The sequence below is a fragment of the Poeciliopsis prolifica genome, unplaced genomic scaffold (assembly GCF_027474105.1).
Source record: "Poeciliopsis prolifica strain line A6 unplaced genomic scaffold, Auburn_PproV2 SCAFFOLD044, whole genome shotgun sequence".
Classification (NCBI taxonomy): Eukaryota; Metazoa; Chordata; class Actinopteri; order Cyprinodontiformes; family Poeciliidae; genus Poeciliopsis; species Poeciliopsis prolifica.
In genome coordinates this window covers 1,113,361-1,132,353 of record NW_026562419.1, presented here as the reverse complement: position 1 = coordinate 1,132,353, position 18,993 = coordinate 1,113,361, and the positions used below count along the sequence as shown (strand labels likewise).

Sequence of the window (18,993 nt, the reverse complement as noted above, 5' to 3'; positions counted from 1 at the left end):
CAATTGATCAATGATATTATTGGTAGAGGACAGTTTATAGAGCCAAATGCAGAACAAAATGAGATGACAAAACAGATTGAGAGCAAATGAGGGACAAGAATGAACACAATAATCACAAACCAAATGTTAAACTAAGTAAATAAACAATCAAACGGATTAAAAGTGAAAATTAATAACAAATTTTTTAATGTGTTTGCAACTTTCAACCATAAAACAAAAAATAAAATAATCTTGAATGTACATTTAATTTATGATGAAAACACAAACAATAGTAAAAGTGTAACCAAAAAATGATACAAATAGAAATCTAACAAAGCATATAATTATACAAGTACGTAAAATTAATTAAATCTAGAAGTATATTATGGGCGATGGCAACCTAAGAATATAATATTATAAAATAATAAGACATTATTGTAATAAAAACATGTCTCAGAATAACTGTCAGTTCTAATTTTAATCATCTGCATCAAAAACACAAAAATGTTTATTCTTATTAAGGTGGCGATATTGTGACCAAAGTTGGATCATGTCATTAAAAAAACTATTTTAATTGGGTATAAGGACAATTTTGCATGAAACTGTCTGAAAACCTGTCTGATATACTCAATATATTTATATAAACAGTTTTACATTCCAACTGAAGTCATAATTTCTCTCAAATCAAAGCAAACAGTCTGTTTATGATTACAGTACTACCCGAGTGGGCGGGGCTTCAATTCGAAGTGGGCGTGACCTGTTCGGCCAGTGGGCGTGGCTAACGCGAGCCTCTCTGCAGCAGCAGAATGAGTGACTGTTGAGCCGCTTAAAGCCTCAGAAATGACACAGCGCCCAGAAACGGCGGAACCGCAACAAACCTCTGGAATTATGAGCGTTTCTGGATTTTAAACGGCCTGTGGGAACTTTTAAAAAAAACATTTTTATTTAATACTTTTAGCAACTTGGAGCAACAGACATCCGACCGCAGAGGTAAGAAACATCGAGCAGCTGTTACTAAATCACTCCGACAGACTCCTTTCTGAAAACGACAGGCAATTAAATGTACACAGCAATAAACACGCTTTACGCCATTTAAATAAGCCTATAAAGAGGTAAATAAGAATAAAACAGCAACAAGTATCAATAATCGATAGATGGATCCAGAAGGGTCACATCTCTTCAGTTTGACGTGTTTAATGTAATAATATCCAGGTTTGTTTTGTTTTAGACAAAGCAATGCTGATCCACCTGTTTCTGTACCTGTGTGACGTAGGAGGATTCACTGACCTGAACAAACATTAAACAAATAAGTTCTGCTCTGAATGCTGCTGCCTGCAACTCAACCAGAATCAGGAAGAGGAGATGCTTCTCAAAAGATTAAGAAACTTTTTATTATCTTTTGACATCAGAATTTCAAATTATAGAATCAGTACGTTTTGATGTTGTTCTATCTTTAAAATTAGTAATTTTCTGTCAATTTCACCAGCTTTACATGCTTTGACTTTTTTTCTCATGTAAACACAAACTATCTGATCTGCTGGATCTATAAATAAATATTTAATTTCAAATCAAAAATGACACAATACTTTATTGTCGTCTTCTTAGTTCTGATTGTGGGCTGAATTGGAGTTTTATATTAGGTGAGTGTAGCTAATTATTATTACAAATATGGGTTTAAAAGTTCCTCAACACTTTTAATCACAAATAACCCAACAAATATGTTTATTTTTATTTTATAGGAACTGCTAAGGATGCCAATAAGTTTTATAAACAACTGATTAATATTTTTGTAACATGGAGTTTGTTTCCTCTACAAATAAATATTATAAGTTGTACAGATTTTCATTTAACTGAGTGAGAGCAGGCCGCTGTGATAAAATGAGGAGCATTTAAGACTTTTTAAACATTTTTACAAGGGCTGCAATTCATTTTTTAGAACATTATTTAAGTACTATTAATAATATTTGAAACTCCAAATGCTTAAATCATGAAGGGCGTAATTCATACATTTAAATGGGGTTTAGTTAAAACAGAGTGCATTTTAATCCATTTAAATAATATTTAAATTTATCTGATTCAGGTCTGTTATTAAAAACATTTAGCACTTCCATCCAGAGCAAAAGCAAGAGGATAGTGGAGACAAAAAACTGATTTAACATGAAAGATCCTCTAACAGAAACCAGTGATTGTTACTTTAAATTCAAAATATGAAACATAAACAAAATGAGCCTCTAAGTTAAAGTAAACTTCAAATATAAAAAATGTACCATAAAACACAACTTATTGGAGCTCAGTGCAAAACACAATACAAGAAAGTAAATGAATTAATGTGAAGAAAACTGAGCTGCAAATAGATAATACTGTAAAATAAAATATAACAAATAAGCAACATTAAAAAACTTGGTAAAAAATGATAAAGTAATCGTTGGACTTTAAGGGAAAGTTGCAGTAAACATTCACATTTCCAGCTCTGATTTAATGGATCAAATAGTTTTCTGCACATCTCAGCAGTTTGTTTAGAGCTGAAGATTATAGAAACTAAATATTTCCTCCTGTTGATTATTCCTCCTGGGAACCCAGAGTGAGCTGACTTTGACTCCAGTTTCTATCTGTTTTAATTAGAAACACTTTATTATGACAGTTTTCACATTTATTGATCTTTGATTGGGTGAAAATGGCTTCCAAACATCAATATTATCATTTATCACAATAATTTTTAGGACAGTTTATCATCAAGCAAAATTTGTTATCCTGAGAGGTCTAAATATGGGTATTAATGAAAAGCATTCTGAGAACAGAACCCTGAGGAACCCCAGATATGATCCTAGTTAGCTCAGATTCATAATGTAAGTAAATGACACGTTTTCACACATAAAGACCTTAAATTCAGACGGTTAGGGTCCATAATGTTGCTAGAACTCTTCATATAATCAACTAAAGCTCCACTTTTTGAATCACTGCAGTTTAATTAGATTATTATCAGCACAAGCCATAAAACATTGTATTAAACAGGTCAGAGGAGAGTCCAGGTTTCTGTGTTTGGCCGTTAGTTTAATCTCTGAAGGCATGTGACCGTCTGACTGATTCGGACTCAAACACAGAGCGGGTTTGGGATTAAACATCATCGTCTCATCTCAGATTACTCCCATCTCTGTCTGCAACAGAAACACACACACCGCTTCTTCCATCTTTGTGAGGACGGCCGCTGACCTGATGCATTCCTCAGCCCTTATCTCAAATCAGACTCAAACCTTAAAGGGATGATCAAGTTTCAGTTTGGTTCTGCCCTGCAAAAACTCACCAAATATTTTGAAATCGGTTTGTTGGTTTGCAGAGGGAAACAAAGTATGAATCCTTTCATAATTGTATGAATAACAGATGATCACTTCATTTGTTTTCGTGATATTATCTGGATTATTTGCACGTTGCGTGTGCAGTTAGGATTTCAATCAGCGAGTTTTTGTCCTCAGACACACCACCCATTATATTAGAGGTAATGTGAGACTTGAACGTCTGCAGCCCTGTTGGCTCGCAGGAATGCAGTCCAGTCGGTTTGCGAGGTTTCTGAGTCCGACCAAACAATTTTCTGCATATTTTTTAAAATACTTTTATTTTTTTATGTGATCCAGCAACAAGGGAAGCTGATTATATGCTCTTTAAGGCAAATTTTTAACAGCAGACTTCACACAAAACATGCTCAGACAGAAACACACACACTAACACACACAACCTGGGATGACCAAACAGGAAATGTGAACAAAATCCAACTGTTTATCCCGTCCACACAGATTAGAGCCCAGATGGTTCAGGATGAATTAGTCTGACTTTTCTTTTGGGACATTTTGTATTCAAATAGAATGTGTCGACAAAAGGCTTCATTTTAAATGTTATTGCTCCTTCCTTTAAGCTTTCTTGGATCATTCCTTTCCTGCAGGATAAAAGGCGTCATGTTGGCTCCTCGGCGTCTTCCCGGCAGCTGAACAGAGGTAGGATCGCTGCGATATCTTCGAATCCTCTCTGGGTATTCCTGGAATTTCCCGGAACGCCCAGGGTGGGATGCAGACACGTTGTCCCTTTTTCCTGTTTGTATGTTACTGCTGATGGCCGGCCTGTTCCTGTTTCAAACATAAAGAAAGTCACTTTAAAAGATGCAAAGTTGAGTAAAATAGACGATATTATTAAGCTGCTTATCAGTAGATCATAAATTGTTGAAATCCTTGAGTCGTCTCAGCAGAGCTAAAAATATATTTCATTGTGATGGATTTTGAGAGTTGATTTTAGAAACATGGTGGATTGAATTAAACCAGAAGCTGCCTGATGGGAAGGAAATCCATGTAAACAAACTGCAACATGTGGACAATACATGGACGCTCTCACAGTGTGAGTCGACTTCATGCAAACAAAGATAAAACTAACTTTTAATGTCTTAGTTACTGCTAAGGATGGCCGCTGATTTTGGAGGACTTTATTTAAAAAGGGACAATCTATGACTCAAACATTAATGTCCCCGTTTGACGCGCTGCAATGACCTCATATCTTCAGTCCATTTTATATTTTATCTTTGTGTGAATCTGTTTGATGTTCATCCAACCATCCATTACACAGAAATGCCTCGATTGTGGAACAATAAAGGACATTTGTGATCTATTATTAGACGTATTTGCATGTTTCACCAAATGGAGATAATAGAGACATCGTCATAGTAAAACTACATGCATGGATGGTAGAGAGAAAGATTTCTGATTTGCTTTTCTGATGGAGAATTATTCTGGTTCAGCATTTGCAGTCGGCCTTTACAGTGAAACATGTTTATTGTCCGTGTTGTTGGTGACCCGGCGGGTCGTTTGCGTTTTTCCAGGAGTTTCCTCTGCAGCTCGTTGAACACAGAGGCCGACCGACCCGGTGATGCCTCCAGGTTCTCCTGTCAGAACCAAACGTCCTCCTCACTTTCAGCTGGAAGATGGGTAGCCGCCTGACGGCGCGTCACAATGATGGCCTCGGTGGTTATCGGGGGCAACCGGAGGAAGTCCGTCTCGCTCAGAGGGGTGGACCCGGAGACCTGCATGATTGTGTTCAAGAACCACTGGATGCAGGTAGCAAAACTGATCAGCTTTTAGTCTTTGACTCCGGTTTGTCTCACCGTGGCTGGCGGACGGTGTGTGAATCAGTGTCGTTTCCTGGGTCGTTTGTTTCCGGGTCGTTCTGACCCAAACTCTGGCCCGGAAACACAGAATCCTTTTACAGCAACAGCAGCCAACGTCTCTGGCTGCTGTTGCCAAGAAAACCCCACATGCACTCAGTATGTGTGTGTCTGGAGATCCAAAAGTCACAACACAGAGAAAAAATTTTTGCTATGCTTATTTATTTGCTCTATTTTGCTAATTTATTTTTGTTCCATTTTAATTAGGGCATTAAAAACTAGTTTTCTAGTTTCTAATGAACAATCAGTACATTTTTAATAATGAAAACTACCTTAAAAGTAATTTTTAAGCAAGATATACCAACTTGTTTTAACTCAATGATACCTTAATATTGATGAAAATCTATTTATTAATAAAATCTGCTGGTGTAACTGGTACTTTTTCATCAATATTAACAAATTATTTACATAAAACAAGCTTCTATATCTTGCTGAAAAGTTACTTCAGTTGGTTTTTTCTTCTTTTTTGTGTGCCAAGATATTTGCTCTAGAAACTAAAGAAAATACTTGCAAAATGTAGATTTTTGCAGTGAAGGCCACATGGAAATGCAAAACTGCTTTAATCAGACTTTGCAGATTTGAATTAGACTCCAATGAAATGAACTGAATGAGATTTTATTGTATAATGAATGCAGTGACATCACTTTTTACCTGTTGAATAAATAAAGTTTGATAAACTTTTTTTTCTCTGGAAAAACAAACATTTGTTTAAATTATTCTCCATTTCAGTGCAAAAACACAAAATCCTACCAAGTATTTTTTGTGTAATTTCTTGTGCAAATATCTTAAATAATCAAATTAATGTTCATTTAACTTTTCAGCTTGAAATAATAGCTGGTTTTAAGTAAGTAATTCCTTAATATTGATGAAAAAGTACTAATACAGAGAGTACTAAATGATGGGAAAATAAATGAAATAGTCTGGGAGTGAAAGTAATGTCAATATTGAGGAATTATTTACTTAAAAAAAACTCATACTTGTTGCTGAAAAGTTAGTTTTATTTTATTTTAAGGGCACTGAGACATTTGTGTTGAAAAGTAAACCAAAGATTTGTGTTTTTGCAGTTTTCCTATTTATTTTGTATCAGATTTCTTATTTTTAAATTTAGAAATTTTATGTTGATGTCCTGCTGCTCTCTGTGAAGGTGGTGAAGATTCTGGAGAAACACGAACCGAGTCGCAGCTCCTCCAGAGCGCTTGGCTTTCTGTCCGGTCACCAGGGCAGCAGCAGCAGCAGAACCATGCAGCTGGGTCCGATCCCCGCCGACGAGGCCAGCGCCGTGCAGAACTACGTGGAACACATGCTGTTTCTGCTGATGGAGGAAGAGGCGGGGCAAGGTGAGGAGGCGTCACAGTAAAACAGTAAACATACTTTGTTACTGAGCGTAAGGAGATTTTTTGTTCAACTTTCTGCTTTCACTCCCTTCATCTTTTTACTATTGCTCGAAACTTCCATGATGAAAAAAAACAATGATATGGAGTCGTATCAAATCGAAAAAATCCACTTCTCGCACAAAAGGTGTATTAAAGTGTAACTGTCCAGCAAAGCAGATTTCTCATGTTGTCTAAATGGCAATTAGAGAACAACATGGATGGAGACTTTAACCAGAGTAACAGAGGAAAACACTGAGAGACGCAAAACATTCCTGATCTGAAGCCTGATCTAAAAAAATCCTTCCAAGTTTTTCTCTCGAAGAGCGATTAGTGATGAATGTGCCGCGTTTTGTGCAATTTAAATTATCCTGACTGAGATTTGATTTGAAGAAAAACAACTTTTTACTTTTTGCACTATTCAAAACTTGAGCTTTTTACTCATACTTGAAAAAAACAGTGCAACCTGTACTTTTACTACAGCATATTTTCATACAAGTATCTCTATTGAAGTGTTGAATGTGAGTACTTTTGACCGCTGTGGTGCCAGGAGGAGCCATGGGTCCCATCCTGGAGTTCGTGGTCCTGGAGGGCGTGATGGAGCGGCTGTTCCTGTGGAGCCTGAGGAGGCAGTTCACTGAGGACATGAAGCTGGAGCAGCTCAGGATGTACCAGATGCTGCTTTCTCAGGCCAAGCAGCCCCTGCTGCACCACAAACCGGTTCTGCGGCCGCTCATGATGCTGCTCACCTCCTGCGCTGGAGCCGCAACTGGTCAGTTTATAGTCAAAGTATTAATCTGACAGAAAATGAACATTAAATTCTGCTTTACTTCACTTGTATCTCCAGCTGATAAACTATCCTTTTAGATCAGCGTTTCTCAAACTAGAGGCAGCTTTAGATGAAATATGAAATCCACTTTCAGAGATGGTTTAGCAGCAGCAGTTTAAACAGCTGGATGTGTTGCTAGATGCTAACTCTGTTCCCTGCAGACACCGGCGGGTGGTGGAGGCCGAGTGGTCCAGCTGCTGAACCAGCTCTGTGTGGCTCTGGTCAAAAACCCGTCGGTGCTGGAACTGTTTTCCACACCAGTCAGGACCAGGGAGCGGCCAACTTCCTGCTCTTCTCCCTGCTCATACCTTACACACACAGGTAGGAGCTAACGACGTCCCAATCAGAACTCTGTTTGTCATCAAAACGATCCAAGTCATTTTAGATGATTCATTTACTGATTCTGAGTCTCAATAAAAGATTCTGAGAGTGGATGTTCAAATCTAACATGGATGGATGGATGTTTGTCTTTTGTCTCTAAACAAAGTTTTGAACCAACAAATTACTCCTTCTGACATTTTTTTTTCTTGCATAGCAGTTAGCTTAAGCGCTAAGCTAATGTTAGCATATGAACTTTCGGTTTTTATATAACTTGTTGATGATTTGGCCCATAACACATTTTAATGCAAAACAAAACGTTATAAAGTTGCTCTACTTGGTGAATATGGATGGATGAACGGTTGGATGATAAATAATTGCCGTTTTCAGTAAACAGGTTCACTGAAAGATGTAGCACAGTTTTAATGCAGAGCAGTTAGCTGAAATACTATGCTAATCTTATTTTATCACATGCTGCTTTTAATGTGACTAGCATGTTTTCTTTACAAAATATTGTCAAAATTCCACTATTGTTGAAAAAAACACAATTTTGCAATTGTGTTGTTTCCACTAAATCAGAAACAATTAAAATTGCACTTGAATAAGTTTGTTCATCTCATCAATAATTCAAAAAACGTCATGCTCCTCCCACTTCCTGTCGTCTTCTTCGTCTTTTCCGTAACGTCAGATGATAGATGTTCAGTTGTTTAGGAAAACATGTTAGTAAAATTGGTTATTGGACAGAAATTCAGCAAAAACTCAGTGAGAGTCCAAAAGAAACCGTTGAAAATTGTGAAAAAATTAATCTAAGAACTACTTACAAGTGGTGACAGAAATGTGTGAATGAAGACACATTGTTGGTGTAAAGTGATTTCAGGCCGTGTTTGTGTTTCAGGCAGGGTCTGGTCGGCCAGCAGGCGCGAGACGCTCTGCTGCTCATCATGTCTGTCGGCCTCGGAGCCTCGAGTCGCTCAGCACATCGCAGAAAAACACATACTTCTGTCCTGTAAGAGTTCACACAAACAACAACGTCATTATATAAAAATCCTTCAGCACCGATACTGTAAGTCCTTGATGGTTCATGTCAAGGCAACAGCAAAATGTTTCATGGCCATTTCTGCTAAAATAATCTCAGGCATTCCCTTCAAATTGTTTCAGACTGAAGATACTAATTCATCCTTCACACCTGTTAGAAAAAAGCTAAACTAAAATAAAAGTGAACTCAAAGCTTAAGATTCAGTCCCATTTTCTTGCTCTTTAGATCAAAACTCTCACTAACAGAATGTTATTGGTGATTATTCAACAGATTTCCATGAATCAAACGGCTGTTCATATGAATGAAGAGCTTTCCCACATTCATCTCCCCTCTGCATTGTAATCTCATTATCACGAGTTATATAATAAAACTAATGAGCTCGTAATGCCTCCTCAGAGACTGAATGTGTACAGAGAGGGAGAAGAAAACCCGAGGCAACTAATGAGGGAAATCCAAGGAGTGACAGCAAAATAAGAAAATAATAGGCTGAAGCAAGTGCACATTAAAAGTTATCATGGTCTGTGGTCTACACAAAACATGTTCATTTCTTTTTTTCTTGCAGAAATCATTCTTAGGTAATGAGATTTGTTTCAGAACTAGCTCTTTCATGGTCACTTTAAATTCAACGTTTACACTCGCACATGAAAACAGCTGCAAACAGATGCGCAATTATACAACCATACATCTTTGAAAAGCAGAAGTAGAGCCTCCTGCACAATCAACAAGAATGCAGCATGTGGTTTCTGGATGGTATGTCGTCAACAAAGTTCTTGTTTTTCCAGCAGCCATTGCGCAGCACAGATAGAGGTAAAACCAGCTGACCAAATGTGCTGGAGTTCCATTTGGGTTGCTAGTGCAGTGCTGAAAGGTTGAGTAAGAATATGAACATTTAAGATGAATTCATTTAACGTTGTGAATATAAGAGAAGTTTCATAAAAGTGAACAAACTAAAATAAATGAGTCAGGAGTTAACTGTGTCGGCCATGTTGGCTCCTTGGTCACCAGTTTGTTCCTTTAGTTTCAGGAGGAAACAGAGGCTGAGGGTTTATACATGACAGCCAGCGGCGGTTCAAGCTGCTCTGCACGTGCCACCTGTGAGCGTGTCGCAGTTTTCCAGCTTTAAGCCCATGTGACCAAACTCTGACCTCAATCTGTTTGAAGAGAGCAGATTAGTAAATCAGCCAGGGATTGGGCCGGCGGGGATTAACAAGGCTGCGCAGGATTGGACGGCTGCCTGATTTTTAACAAGACTCCAGATTGCAGCTGTTTACCACTGATGATGATGATGATGATGATGACGTTTAGACTCATGTGGATGATGAATCTGTCTTTTCTCTCTTTTTTTTAGTGATCCTTGATCTGTGTTAGTAAAATATAAAATCCTTGAAAAATGTTTTGGCTGGTTTATAAAACGTATAGGAGCAGAAGTCCAGGCATTATTTTGACTTTTAAAAAGTTAACCAAGAATTAAAATTAGCCAATCAAAATAATCCTGATTAAGAAAAAGAAAAGTGTTAAAACATGTTTAATTTATCAGTATAATGGGTTCAATAAAATGAAAGAACTTTTCATTTATATTCTAATTTTTGAATGGGTTTATTTAAAATATATTCATTAAATTTAGTGTGAATTATTCCCAGCCTTTATTTGTTGTAAATTTGTTTCATGGATAATAAAAACCTGAAGCCGCTTCAGAAAGCTAAGAGAGATTTTTCCCGCTTCTCAGGATAATTTATATTAAAAGTTGAAGGATAATTTGAGTGTTTATTTATAATTTTCCCTAAAAAGTTGAATATATTCCCTTAAGCATCTTTTCCAGCCATCAGTTTTTCCTTCAATCTGCCCTAAATCTCTGCTAATCTGCTCAGGAATTTAATCTGCATGAAAGCCTCTGTGTGTTTTTCTGATTCTGTGGGTTTCACCTGAAAATACTGACAGGCCACAAATAAACAGAAACACCAGCATCCAGTAAAGACTCTTCAGGATTTTATTTGTTGACTACATGTTGATGTTTCTGAAGCTGATTGAGAGTCTGGAGGAGAAGAAACGCCGTTTTATTTAAGCTTCAGACCTGAGAATCGAGGTTTAATCGTAAAATGCTGAAGGTTTCAGGCTCTTCATTCAGTTTGTGACTTTTCTGCATGTCTGAATTTTTTTGTTTTTGTGTTTCTGCAGGTTCTGGCCACTGGTCTGTCTGGTCTGTACTCATCTCTCCCAGCCAGGCTGCAGGTTTACAGTGAGGACTGGCACTGCCTGGAGTCTGCAGACTGGCAGCAGGTGAGAATCTGTTACTAAAGACATTCAGCGGCCTCTGCGTTGTAAAGAATAAACTAATACACAAGGACAGCTGCAACTAACCGCTGTGTAGTACTTTATGATGCAGAATAATTTAATTTGTAGTAATGGAGTAAGTTCAATGGCAGTAAAAGCAGATTAATTGACAGAAATTTCTCAAAATACCTTATGTTGTGTAATATATTGAGATTATTTAGCGACAACAAAATGTGTGAATAATTGAATATTATTTTGTGTGAGCAGGTTCCAGCTCTAGTTCATTTCCTGCATTCACTGGACTTCTGCAGTGCCGTCACCAAGGTGAAAACCAGAACTAAAACACTCAAATATTCAGATATGCACAACACATTTAGCCTCATGACGAGGCTCATCATGCACATAAATCGCTTCATATTCAAGAGGGCCACAGTTGGAGCTCATATCTTCAGTTTGTCCCAGACGTTTGGGTTTTATAAGCTGCGTTATGATGTGACACCAGGTCACACTTCGTCTGTCCATCTTCCTCAGGTGGCTCATCCCTCCATCCGCTCCCAGCTGCTGAGTTACATCTACAACGGATTCCTCGTTCCTGTTCTCGCTCCTGCTCTGCACAAGGTAACAACATCTAGGCAAGGAAATTACAACAAAAAAGTACTAATTCATCTCACAACCAAAGGGCTGATTACTACGGAAGAGGATTAGGGACACTTATTGGAATTATGAGATTAAAGCCAGACCTCTGAGAAAAAGGCACAAATACTAAGGAAAGAATTTGACATAAAAATGTCATAATTCTGGAAAAAAAATCAGAATTTTATAATTTTTTTGTTGGCCCCAAAGTTCTTCCATAGATTACTGATTCTGCACACTTTGCACATTTACTGTGCAAATGGTGGGGACGTCTTTGCTTGGCCCAAAAGACGTTTAGAAAACACAAGAAGTATGAATATTTCATTCTGTCTTTCATTTGCACCTTGGCAGAAAGAAATGTCTTCTTGCGTCAAAATCAATGTCTTCTTGTTTGATAGCTGACTTTTCTTTTTATTGCACTTGGATTCAAACTTTGAGGATTTAGACAAATGGCAGCAAAGATGTTTTCACCACTAGAGGGCGCACAGCAGAGGAGTAATGAAACAGCATCTTATTTGTCTAAAACATTTTGTGATTTCTGAAGTTTATTTTATGTTTTTGTTTTACTGTTGTGTCATGAACATTGTTCCCTTTACTAATCCAGAGAAATGTAAAGTCTCTAACGTGTCTCCAGGTTATCAAGTATATTTAGATTAAATTTAAATCAAAACCAGCTTTGTTTGTCCCTGTGGTCAGCTGACCCTGGAGGAAGTGATGACCACCACTGCGTACCTGGACCTGTTCCTGCGCTCCATCTCTGAGCCCGCCCTGCTGCAGAACTTCCTGTCCTTCATCCTGCTGCATCGTCATGACAATGTCCACATCCTGGACACGCTGGTCAGCAGGGTCAACACGCCGTTCCAGGTAACACACTCACAGTTACCGCTTCACATCACCTGTTGCTTCTCTAGAGCTGCAACTAATGACTAGTTAAAACTTTTCCTCTAAAATGCAACATTTATGGGATTTCTTTGTGTAATTTTTCATTTAATCCTCTTTGTGTCATTATTGTGTCATTATTTTAGCCTTTCTAAAGAGTCTGTATAGTTTAGTTAATAATAAATCATTTACTAAATCAGTTGAGGATTATTTCAGTTACTCAAGATTAACAGTTTGAGACCCGTTTCTGTTTACTTTCAGTTAGGAACTGTGTCTCTGGCCCTGTTCAGGACTCTGATTGGTCTCTTCTGCGAAGACGTTATGCTGCAGCTGGTGTTCAGGTCAGTCAGGCGGCCATTAATGTCTTTGTTCATGTAAACATGTTAAAAAGAGAAGCTTTCAACTAGTTGTAGAGCAGACGTTCTCCTAATTGGCCACAGGGGGCAGTAAAGAGCAGGCTGGCTGTTCCACTATGCATCCTTTAAAAGTCTTAAATTTATGTCTAAAATCAAGGCCTTAAATGTCTCACATTTATTGAAAAATTAAGTTGGTCTTAAATACTGAGAAGGTTAGCTACTGTTACACCCAGCTAGCTACCTTTACACCCAGCTAGCTACCTTTACACCCATCTAGCTACCTTTACGCCCAGCTAGCTTCCTTTACGCCCAGCTAGCTACCTTTACGCCCAGCTAGCTACCTTTTACGCCCAGCTAGCTACCTTTACGCCCAGCTATCTATCTTTACGCCCAGCTAGCTACCTTTACGCCCAGCTAGCTACCTTTACGCCCAGCTAGCTACCTTTACACCCAGCTAGCTACCTTTACACCCAGCTAGCTACCTTAATGCCCAGCTGGCTACCTTTATGCCCAGCTAGCTACCTTTACGCCCAGCTAGCTACCTTTACACCCAGTTAGCTACCTTTACACCCAGCTAGCTACCTTTACACCCAGCTAGCTACCTTTACGCCCAGCTAGCTACCTTTACGCCCAGTTAGCTACCTTTACACCCAGCTAGCTACCTTTATGCCCAGCTAGCTACCTGTGCCCAGCTAGCTACCTTTACACCCAGTTAGCTACCTTTACACCCAGCTAGCTACCTTTACACCCAGCTAGCTACCTGTATGCCCAGCTAGCTACCTTTACACCCAGTTAGCTACCTTTACACCCAGCTAGCTACCTGTATGCCCAGCTAGCTACCTGTATGCCCAGCTAGCTACCTGTATGCCCAGCTAGCTACCTTTATGTCCACTAGATACTTGGTTTGCCTCACATGCTATCTTTTTTGCCTCCCTAGCTCCCATTTTCATTTGTTAACTAGCTTTTTTGTGTCAATCATGAGCAGAAAGCTGGGTTCACAGTTTTTTCTATGCTTGATTGTAATGCAAGTTCCCCCAAAAACATCCCTTATAGTTTAAATTGCATTGAGGGTTCCATAAAGGATTTGCTCACTGAAACCAGATATGTTTTTTGTCCTCAGGTATCTGATCCCCTGCAGCCACCTGAGCAGGAAGCAGCGCTGCTCCCTGAAGCAGAGAGACTGCTACTCCTCCAGCGCCGCCTCCTTCCTGCTCCTCCTGCCCTCCTGGTGCCCCATGTACCTCAACAACAGACACTCCGGCTCAGAGCACATCCACTGGCCTAAAGCAGCAGGTTGGTGTGGATTTAAAACATGAAACATGAAGAAAAACCGATATGTTGACTGTGATTCTGTGTTTGTGTCAGATCTGTCAGTTTCAGACAGCGTTGGCTACAGCAGAGGGTCAGACTTCCTGATGGATGTCAACTACGTTCATTACCTGTGGGACGCCCGCCAGGCGATCTCCACTTCCTGCAGGTGAGTTGGTCTGACCTGCTTCTGAATGTGACTGAGAATAGAAAACTGAAGAGGAGTCATTTGGATTTGTCATAAAAATAAAACCAAAAATACAAAACATTTAAATTTTCTTTGTTGGCTCCTCAATCTGTACTTCATCAGGAAAAAAAAAAAAGCAGTAAAATAACATTTAAAGAGATTTTTAAAGCAGAAAATTGAACTTTCTTTCATTTTTAATAGAAGGAAAATATAGATTATTCATAAAAATGTGACAAAATAGTAAATTAGCTTCACTTTGCAACTTTTTAGTTGACCAGTTAAGGTCAAGCTGAGTCTTGTGCAAAAACTGAAAAATATTTTTTTAGTGCCATCTGGTGGACAGGTGTTGCTATTACATCCATTACAATGTAAAGATGAAGCAGTGAAAAAAATCTAAGGAGTGTTTTTTATAATCTATACATATAAACAAATTCACTGCTGTGTTAGAGTAGCTAATCTGCCACAGCGATCACTTATCAATAATCCCAAGATAAACACCAAGCCTGAAACTGTAACAGTCTGAATGTTGTGTTTTCCTAGTGGAAAATGTTTGAGTGCATGTAGAAGAATCATTTTTTGCCGTCCAGGATTGTGTAAAAAATAACATGAAACCTGTTTATATTGTAAAAGCAACTGCTGAATGCAGAAGCAACATGATTTCCAGAGCTGACTGAGGGAAACGTCGGCGTGTTTTATGCATCCTGGGTGTGTTTTGTCCCCAGAGCCTGCAGGTTTTGGTCGGCGGCGTACGACGGCTTCGACCCGCCGCATCAGGAGTATCGCTCCGACACGCCGGGAGACGACCTGGAGGACGAGGACGAATTCATTCAGCGGACAAAGAGCGACTCCATCTGCTCTCTGGTCGTCCTTCGCCCTCCGTCTGCCCTCTCCCCTACGCCGTCAGATACCGTCTCCACCAGCAACCAGGCGGGCAGGGCCAGCTCAGCCATGGAGTTGGAGTGGGACGACATCTTCGCAGAGGAGGAACTCTCTTCCTCGTCAGCCATCTTTAACGTATCGAATGGCTTTGTGGAGTCAGACGGATGCAGTTTTTCAGCCGCTCCTCCACCGCCGCTTCCCCCTCGCCACATCCAGGAAATGAGGCTCACCGCCACCAAGCTGGTGCGCGGCGCTTACGTAGAGGAGTCCGAGTTTCAGGACGACGTCATCGTCTACGATCTGGTCGCTCAGAAGGACACAAAGACGGCTCTGCTTGAGCGGATCAAGGCGGCGAACCGACAGCCGCGTGAAAGCTTCTCGAAATCAGGCAGGACGGTGATGGAGACGGTGAACAGCATCATGTCGACAAGGAGGAGGAGCGAGGATGGAGGGAAGGAGGAGAGAAGAAGGAGTGAAGAATGTGACAGGTCAGTGAGGAGGAAAAGCGACGGATTTGGAACAAGGAAGATGGAGAGCTGCATGTTGTTCTGAACGGCTTTGATGTAAAGAATCACATCATCAGCGAATTTGATGACTCTGATCAAGAAACTGAGTCTTTTGAACAAAACTGCGTCCAGAATGACATCCCGGCTTTTAACGGTCACAACCAGCCGGCGCGTGAAACCGGCGTCACTCCGTCTCCAGAGACAAACAATCTCACAAACGGACATTTAGAACCAGAGCAGCTTCGAATTTCAGCAACAAAAACCCAAAACTCAATCCCTCCCAGCAAACCGAATCTCCAAGAACGACTTCCTGTCCCAGTACTATGAGCTCATGCTCTCTCTAGGGGTGGAGCCTGATGGCGATGACATCACAGACGACATCAGTGCGTTCAGGAGGCGCGTCCGAGCGCTGAGGCAGAAACTGTCAGAGGAGGAGGAGGAGCAGCTCGTCTCTGAGTTTGGGTTCAGCTCCTCGCAGGAGGAAGCAGAGCAGGAAGGAGACGTGGACGCCATGGAGGAGGAAGAGGAGAAGAGCGGCAGGCGAGGAGGTCCATTCACAGGTTTGTTCTTGCAAGATGGGAATTGAAGGCGAAGAAGTTATTGAGTTAAAACAAGCTCTTATACATGACTGAAAAGTTATTTAAAAATGAGTTTGAACGTATTGCAGGTGAATCTGGACTAAAAATACTTGGTCAGTGTTGCGATTGTGATGCAATGCGATTCAGTGGAACTGAAGTTCTTTATTATTTCATAATTATGATTTATTTTCAGCCATTGTTTCGTCCAGATTTCCTCACTTTTCTCTTTACCTGTGATCTCCAACCATTCCAGGTCCCCCGTTCACCGTCTTGTTGTCCCGCCTGGAGAACCTTCTGGAAAACTCCATCGCCGTCAACCTGCTGGTGACGGGGATCCTGGCCCAGCTGGCGTCGTACCGCAACCCCTGCTGAGGTCCTTCCTGCTCACCACGGAACCACACGACCAGCACAGCGTTCGGACCTTGTACCAGGTAGCAGCGGCGCACCGGGCCCAAGTTTCTGAAGCGGTTCCAGACTCCAGCGCTGTGTCAACCGTGTCTGCAGGTGTTGGCGTCGGTGCACGCTCAGATCGAGCGCTACGTGGAGAACAGACCCGAATATCCTGCTCTGGTCACCCAGGCCTGGAGGTTCCTGCTGGCGAAAGACCAGGATGGAAAATTTAGAGGTTAATAAACACAACATCAGAACATAAACACATTCAGTGACGCTGCGTTTTATTGGTCCATTTGCCTTGACAAGCAGATCAATTTAAACTTACAATCTGGAACAGATTTAGAAAGTATCACCTGCTCAACAACCCAGAACAAGAATCAAATATGGAGAACCAACATTTAATTTTATCAGAACAAGAATCCAGAGAAACTCACATTAATTCATAAATCATGAACAGTTAATTCTAATTAAACGTGGAGGGTCAGTAATTAGTTTTATAGTTTTCTATCTTATGTTTGTTGTTTTCTTTGCATTTCCTTCCATTTTATGTTTCTGAAAATGTGATGTATAAATAAAATTACCTTTAAAATGACCAGAAATGTGATTTTAAGAATTTATTGAAAGTATTTAACCAAATACATTTTGAACCAGTCCCCATTTATTTCTAATTTTTCTTTCAAGTTGTTTTTCAGTCTGAAACTGTTTTTGTTCTGACATTAAATTTATCTCATTTTCGGTCCATAACTAGGAATGTTTTAGTTTAATAATTTTTATTCTGACCTATAAATAGTTGAATCATAAAACAAATGCTAAGCTAATTATTTTTTATTACAGATATTTTAGCACACTTTTAAGGTATAATTAGTTAAATCTGAAAAAGAAACTATAATAAATTTGAGTGACGGGAATTTAAGCAGTGATGATGCAAAATCCTGGTAAAAACCTTCATTCTTGTGAAGTTAGTAATTCTTGCATACTAAATAAAAAGTACTAATTTCACTTAAAATATAAGAAAATGTATAATTAGTGAAATAACCTGCCAGTGGAACGAGGATTGATATAGTCTCATATTTTCTCGAACCTTTCCTCCCAGAGGCGCTCCAGTCTCCGGGCGGAGACATCATCCTGGATCCGTCTCGACCCAACGGCTCGGTGAGGAACGCCCTGCCGTTGCCCCCCCTCAGCGTCTCGCCCCCCTGCCCCACCATCCCCCCTCCGGCCCAGAGCCGAGTGTTCGCCATCGTCCTGTTCGCCGAGTTCCTGAAGGAGCTGGCGGCCATCGCTCAGGAGCACAGCGTGGCGCTGGACTGCTGCGCAGAGGAATGATGCAGATCGAAGGATCTGATCAGCTTCATCAGCAGAGAGCTTCATCACAAATCAACCTGCTGGTTTATGCAACTTATCTGGACAATTTCAAAAGATTTTACAGTCATTTTTCTGCCTGACTGCACTTGAAAATGTTTCCCCATGTGAAGATAGATTATATTTTAAATATTTGGATTTTATTTTGAAGATGATTGACATTAAATTTTGTATCAATTTGTGGAATATTTGAAAATCAGTGTCTGTGCTTCCTTGAATCTTTTTGCATGAGGTGAGATTCAGTCTCACCTCACTATTTATTTTTATTAAATTACAGCAAATAGCGACACAGTGTGGCATCACCTAAAATTACACCAAATGCGTTATGATAAACAACTGAGGTAAAGTTAACCTCAATGTTCTAGTTAATAGGAGAATTACAACATCTTTAGGTGAGGAGTACGTGATGTTTGTTCACAGAGAAGCTTATCATTAATGCTGCATGTTGCAGCAGAAAAGTGTTGTTTCCTAATAGCATGATAAACAGGCAGGAGGTCAGGCTGTTATTGCTTAACACAAAAAGTTTATCTAACATTTCACATTGTGATATCTGAGTGTAAAATTTCTTCCAGTTCTTGCAGAAGTTTAACTGAGGGAATCAATTATGAAAATGCTGCTCGGCTCAAAGGAAATAAGCAAAACCGCTTTTGCCTGATTGAGTTGCAAGGTGTGAAAAACAATTTCAGGAGAAGAAAAGTCTCAGAAAAAAATTACAGACACAGCGATAAAAGCAGAACAAGTCTTTTGACTTTGTGAAACTGTAAATTCATAGTGTAAATGTGTCGGTTGCACAACCATATGGGGCTCAGCGCCTCGCTAAAGTCACACCTGTTGAACTCCGGGTTCAATAGGTGTGAACCTTTGTGACAGAAAAAAACCACAAGATTTTAGACTGTATCAAACTGTGAT

The 18,993-nt window shown here is 39.8% G+C and overlaps 1 pseudogene; it reads left to right on the top strand.

The window, feature by feature from the left end:
• The first annotated feature begins 818 nt into the window (after positions 1-818).
• LOC129376769 (FHF complex subunit HOOK interacting protein 1A-like) lies at positions 819-18,193 on the top strand (annotated as a pseudogene).
• Positions 18,194-18,993: the final 800 nt, after the last annotated feature.